Consider the following 6,569-nt stretch of genomic DNA (forward strand, 5'->3'; position numbering starts at 1 on the left):
TAAAAAAAATGCAGTAAGCCGCCAAAAATCAAAGCTAAAGGATAAAAATATAATTTTACCTCCTGAGCTTCCAGGGGTGACCTTTGATCTTGTCCAACGTTTGTGTGGCAGGAGACACCGATCTTAAATTTTCTTCCTAAAGAAGCACTTTGAAAGACACAATTTCCGAGAGCTGGCCGCACATTTTCTATCCTCTGTCATTTCACTCTTGCGTGATTATTCACACGGAGACCTGACTGAGATCGTCACTCACAACAAAGAGCCAGATCTACCAAGTGTCCCCGCTTTAAGAAAATTATAATTGGAAGCTCTTATATTATACTGCGGTCCATCCCTTGTAAGATCGAGTGTTATTTCCCTAAGAGGTGACAGTTGGGTTTTCTAGTTGATGATTATAATGTGGCATTTTTTTCAGAATATGTCTGTACGTTAAATAGATAACTGTGAACTTCAAAGAGCTAAATACCAACCGTGGGCTGGGGCATGGCCACATGGACAGCCTCCCTCCTTCTCCAAACCCTTTGGTAGCCAAGACAAGGTCACTGATCAGGGTAATTTGCAGGAAAAGTCAATTTCTCAAGTACCAAAGCAGGTGTTGTGGCACTCTATGACAATTTACTGAATCTAAATTGAGGAAGTTGAAAAAACCAAAGGTCATGATCCACAGGAAGAAAAGAGGAAAGGAAATCTCTTTGACTGTATTTTTAACTCCTTTTCAACCAAGACACACTCACCAACCAAGTCGATTAACGCTAAAAATAAATAAATGAAAATCAGAATATCTCACTCCAATCAGCAACTTATCTGATTTCTTTAAGTAAGAGGAGAGGAATTCAATTTTGCTTGCATTCACAAGGAAACAAGCCCAGTTTATAGAAGCTCAAGATCAGGTCTTTCGGCTCATGAGTTTAGAAACAAAAATCAAACCAAGATGTCAGAACTTTCTGTCTTTAGAAAAATTAGATACGTAATATATATTATATGATATATAGTACTTAGCATAGAGTAGAAAGTATAGTGTAAAGTATGTAAATGATAAACAAATAATCTATAACCTGGATTTTTTCTTTTAAATGAGCACATTCCCTACTTCCCGACCCTAGGAAAAGAGAACACAGCTGAAATGGAAAATGCTTTTAGGAAGGAAAATGTAACATGAGCCTTAGCATCTGTAACGTTGTTGGTGTAGCAAGGAGAACATGGGATGTGGAATAAGAAGATTTGAACTTGAATTTTAGTTAATCACTAATTGTATAATTACAGCTAATCGTTTAACCTCTTTTTTTTTTTTAATTATTTATTTATTTATTTTTGGCTGTGTTGGGTCTTCGTTTCTGTGCGAGGGCTTTCTCCAGTTGTGGCGAGCGGGGGCCACTCTTCATCGCGGTGCGCGGGCCTCTCACTGTCGCGGCCTCTCTTGTTGCGGAGCATAGGCTCCAGATGCGCAGGCTCAGTAATTGTGGCTCACGGGCCCAGTCGCTCCGCGGCATGTGGGATCTTCCCAGACCAGGGCTCGAACCCGTGTCCCCTGCATTAGTAGGCAGACTCTCAACCACTGCGCCACCAGGGAAGCCCAAGAAATGTTTTTTTAATGCAGGTAAAAATTTAAAAAATGAGTTACTTTTAGTTAATTCCAACATTCAACCTAAGAAGAAAGTACATTTGCTTGCTTGTCATTTTCTCTTATTCCAAAGAAAATTCTCATTCAAACAACACGATTTATGTAACCCGAAGATTTCTGAGTTCTAGTTTGTAGGTCAATGATTTCAAGCAATATGAAATGCAACAAAATTCTCTTCCGGCATAATCTGAATGCCTCCCTGGGAACTCAAATCTTTCGTCTAACAAGGTGTTGCAGGTCATAGTGTGCTAGCCACAAGTTATCATAAATGTCATGTATGCCAACCTCCTCGCTTTATGGATGGGGAAACTGAGGACCAGAGAATGGCAGCAGTTTGGTGACTCTGCGTATGTCACAGATCGAGGACTGGGAGGGGCTTCGGGTCCAATGACTAAGTCCAGGGCTTTTCCTAGTTCCTAAATGTCAAGTGCTTAATGTTGCAGCTAAGCCAGGGGGGACTGTGGAGGTTGCCAATGCTACCTGTAGCATTTTGACATTTAAATCTTCTCCATTCATTTGTTTTTTTAATTTATTAGTGTTAGTGAAAATCTTATATAGAACACAGAGGGCAACCTTCAAAAGCATTACACACTCCATACATTAAGAATTGAAATATAGGTTGAATATTACTTCTTCCAGACTCATATTCTCACCTGCTCTTAAATTTTATGATGCTTTAATATTCCTAGTTTAGTTCTGAAGTTACTTTCCATGTTTATGTTACCTCCCCTTGGGTTTAGATATACATTCCCAAAGGTGCTTCTTAATCTTAAGTTTAGAAGTGAGACTTCTAAACTTTCCTATTTCTACAAATTGCCACGGTGTTTGCGCACCTTCTACATTTATTGGAATATTTTGATATTGATCATTGAAAATTCAGCATACAGAAACATTGGTCTATAAGGAAGGCAATAATTTAATTGTTCATACATATTTTTACACTTGAATATTTAATCTGAAAATAGTTTGCTTTTTTATGTTGGTACTCATTGTTTGGTAAAACAGATATTTTCCAGTGGCCATTCAAATAAATTGCTGGAAAATGAATTCTATTTTAGCTATCAGGATACTATGGTCATTTTGGCTTTCAGAAACTAAGTTACAAACATGTGGAGAGAAATGTTTCCTGCGGTGGTTAGTCTCAGAACATTCCAGCCTTTCACTCCAGAACTGGATGTCTAGTCTAGAGGGTCATTTATTTTAAAGTTTTTAAAATTACATTTTAAATATTGAAATAATTTTATATATGAAAAAGTCACAATAATAGGACAAAGAGTTCCCGTATATCCTTCATCAAGATTGCCTATGTTCACATTTCACCACAGTTACTTTATCACGCTCAATAGCGAGATAGAGATATATATATATTTTCTGAACCATCTGAGAATAAATTGTAGACCTGATGTTGCTTTATTCCTGAATACTTCAGTGTTTATTTTCCCAGTATAGGGACATTCTCTTACATGGCCACAGTAAAATAATCAAAATCAGGAACTTAGCATTGACACAGGACTATTGTCTAATCTACAGACCTATATATAGTCTACAGACCTATACTTATTCAAATTTCTCCAATTGTCTCACTAATTTTGTTTCAATATTTTCAGTATTTCATGTCATCTTGCTCTACCTGATTTATTGGCAATTCTATAAACCAGAGGCTCCTGTTCCCATAAAAAGAATTAATTTATCTATTCTAGATATATTAATTATAATAAATTGTTCCTATTGAAGGAATACTCATATTTAAATTTGTAGACCAGGCCCATTAGAGTGCCTTCTAGTGAGTCAGTGCAAGTCACACACTCTTGTCTCAAAAGCATGTTTCATGTGAAAATTGTGAACTATGGAGAACAGTATGGAGGTTCCTTAAAAAACCAAAAATAGAACTACCATATGACCCAGCAATCCCACTATTGGGCATATACCCTGAGAAAACCATAATTCAAAAAGAGTCATGTACCACAATGTTCATTGCAGCACTATTTACAATAATAGCTGGGACATGGAAGCAACCTAAGTGTCCATCGACAGATGAATGGATAAAGAAGATGTGGCACATATATACAATGGAATATTACTCAGCCATAAAAAGAAATGAAATTGAGTTATTTGTAGTGAGGTGGATGGACCTAGAGTCTGTCATAAAGAGTGAAGTACATCAGAAAGAGAAAAACAAATACCGTATGCTAACACATATATATGGAATCTAAAAAAAAAAAGGTTCTCATGAACCTAGTGGCAGGATAGGAATAAAGACGTAGACGTAGAGAATGGACTTGAGGACACGCAGGGGAAGGGGAACCTGGGACGAAGTGAGAGAGTAGCATTGACATATATACACTACCAAATGTAAAATAGATGGCTAGTGGGAAAGAGCTGCATAGCACAGGGAGATCAGCTTGGTGCTTTGTGACCACCTAGAGAAGTGGGATAGGGAGGGTGGAAGGGAGGCTCAAGACAGAGGGGATTGGGGATATATGTATACATATAGCTGATTCACTTTGTTATACAGCGGAAACTAACACAACATTGTAAAGCAATTATACTCCAATAAAGACGTAAAAAAAAAAAAAATATTCCCCGCTGAAAGAAGAAGAAGAATTTATCATCATCTTATACACTTTATATTTTTGGGCTTACTTTATGGCTATAAGCACCACACCATGAGGATAGTGATCTTTGACATTTTATTCACTTCTGTTCCCCCAAACCTAAAAATATGCCTGGCATATAAAAAGAAATCAGTAAATAATTGTTGAATAAATGAATTAATTGAAAAAAAATTGTGAACTTACCTGAGTGTTTGTGATTTGCAGGGATGGGTTCCCCTTTGCAGGGGTGCAAAGTTAACCACACATCTGCAAGTAAGTGCTTCGGAGAAATAGCTTGTATCTTAAAGGCAGCTTCCCCACTGAGGCTGTGTTCACTTGGGCAGCTTATTCTTGGAGTTTCGATTTCCTCTGGTCAATGGGACACGCAAGCTCTTCCTTCGTGAATTACATGAGGTAAATAAAGCATTAGGACTGGGACTGGCCTGTTAGGGGCCCCATCGCTGATAGACATGGTTAATTTCATCATTTGAATGAACTAACAGGCAAATGCACTTTGTTTTGCGTGAAACAGGAAAAAAATTATTTCCAATTCAATGGAAAGCAATTAACACATTGATTTTCCACGGCTTTTGTAAGCAAGCTAAAGGGATCCTAGCCCTCCTCATGAAAGAAAAACTAATTGCACCCTTGTCTTGGAGCGTTCCAAATTAAGAGAATATATTAAACTAAGAGCACAGAACTGGGACAGGGGCTATTTTATTTGTATACTGCAATGGATACTTTGCCTACAGTGCGTTAAATGATACACCTACAAACTTTCTAACTGATTGTCAAGTCATATTTCTATTCCTTGCCTAAGAGGTCTTAAAGTAAGACAACCTATCACAGAAGCTAAAGAAAATTAGAAAGCACCTTTCTTATTTTCCTCGTTCTTTCTTCCTTCCTTCCTTCCTTCCTTTCTTTCTCTTCATTCCTTCCTTTCTTTCTTTCTTTCTCTTTCTTTCTTTCTTTCTTTCTTTCTTTCTTTCTTTCTCTCTTTCTTTCTTTCTTTCTTTCTTTTCTTCCTTCCTTCCTTCCTCTCTTCTTTCTTTCTTTCTTTCTTTCTTTCTTTCTTTTCCTTCTTCCTTTCCTTCTTTCTCTCTTTCTCTCTTTCTTTCCCTTAGGAAGAGACAAAGAAGGAACACCTCCAGCTTGGGAATGTGACCCCGAGCTGATTAGCCAGGCAAATAAACAAATACAGTAAAATATACAAATAGAGCTTGCCACACCTGCAGGCATGCGGGCTGGGTGAGAGGGGACCACACTGGCCCCATTACCACCACCACTGACCATCCCGCAAGTGCAGCTGTAACACCACTTCGCCTGCAGCAAGGTCAGAGTACAGCGGGACAGAAACAGAGGCAGTATTGTCTCATGTCCACACGGAATACCATCCAGCGTGCTCTGACCTGCAGCTGCAACACGGCCTCCCCAGAAAGCCATCTGCCCTCACCCATCAGCCACCCTTCTTCCATGAACTCACCATCCATAAAATGCCTGATCTTGGCTTTTTAAACACTCTTCAATCCTTTGGTGAACGTGAGACTTCTAAACTTTCCTATTTCTACAAATTGCCTTTAAATGAGAAGTTATTTGGCCTGTAGTGGGCACTGTCACCTGGAGCTCAATGAAAGCTATGATTAATGAATGATAAAGCCAGTTCATTGAGCCATGACATTGGTACAGCACTGTCGTAAGCAGGAACTAATTATACCTGGAAATAATCATTCAACCTAAGAAAGGTATTTCCTATTCATTAGAAAATACTGTGAACAGATAATACTTAAAAAAGAAAGTTTTCTATGCTATTGGCCAAAAGAAAGGATTATTCCATTCTTTATAATGAATTTGTCAGGAAACCTCAAATTTGAATTTTGGCTTAGTTGTAGGCTTTATTTTCTGGTGAAAAAAAGTGTTACATGATTACTTGATTATAAACAATTTACTGCATGACTAGTTCTTGAAAAATATATGTCTTTAAATTAAAAGTTCTCAATTTGTGTTTCATTACTGAAAAACTTGGTAGGAAAAAAATGTTTTCAAGACTATAACACAAGCTTAGGGGAAAATTTTGGTCATTATTTTTCATTTACTTTCCTTATTGAGCTAATTTAATTATCATAGAGACACAAACATTAGCTCCGGTACTGGGCTTCTCACATCTGTTAGTAAAGATTTGATTAGGGCTACACAAATGTGCTAGATTAAACTATCTAGTTGGTGAAATTCAAGCCACCTGGATATTTTAGCAACATCAATAAGAATAATTCTCTTTTTCAAAATCAGTAAATCCAAGCTATATTAAAAAGAATTAATTAATGAGTGCCAGATAGCGAAAACAAACATTTGACAAT

General features: G+C 37.5%; 1 long non-coding RNA gene across 2 annotated transcripts; it reads right to left on the minus strand.

Moving 5' to 3' along the window:
• Positions 1 to 910: 910 nt before the first annotated feature.
• On the minus strand, positions 911 to 5,813 carry LOC132350501 (uncharacterized). Of its 2 annotated transcripts, none has more exons than XR_009497935.1 (3): positions 5,089 to 5,171; positions 4,420 to 4,611; positions 911 to 1,555 (listed from the first exon to the last, which is right to left on the minus strand). It is a non-coding gene; the product is annotated as an uncharacterized LOC132350501 (long non-coding RNA). The 2 variants fall into 2 exon arrangements; XR_009497934.1 differs by lacking the exon at positions 5,089 to 5,171 and adding an exon at positions 5,699 to 5,813 and having other exon boundaries at positions 913 to 1,555.
• Positions 5,814 to 6,569: the final 756 nt, after the last annotated feature.

Source organism: Balaenoptera ricei, chromosome 16 (assembly GCF_028023285.1).
Source record: "Balaenoptera ricei isolate mBalRic1 chromosome 16, mBalRic1.hap2, whole genome shotgun sequence".
Classification (NCBI taxonomy): domain Eukaryota; kingdom Metazoa; phylum Chordata; class Mammalia; order Artiodactyla; family Balaenopteridae; genus Balaenoptera; species Balaenoptera ricei.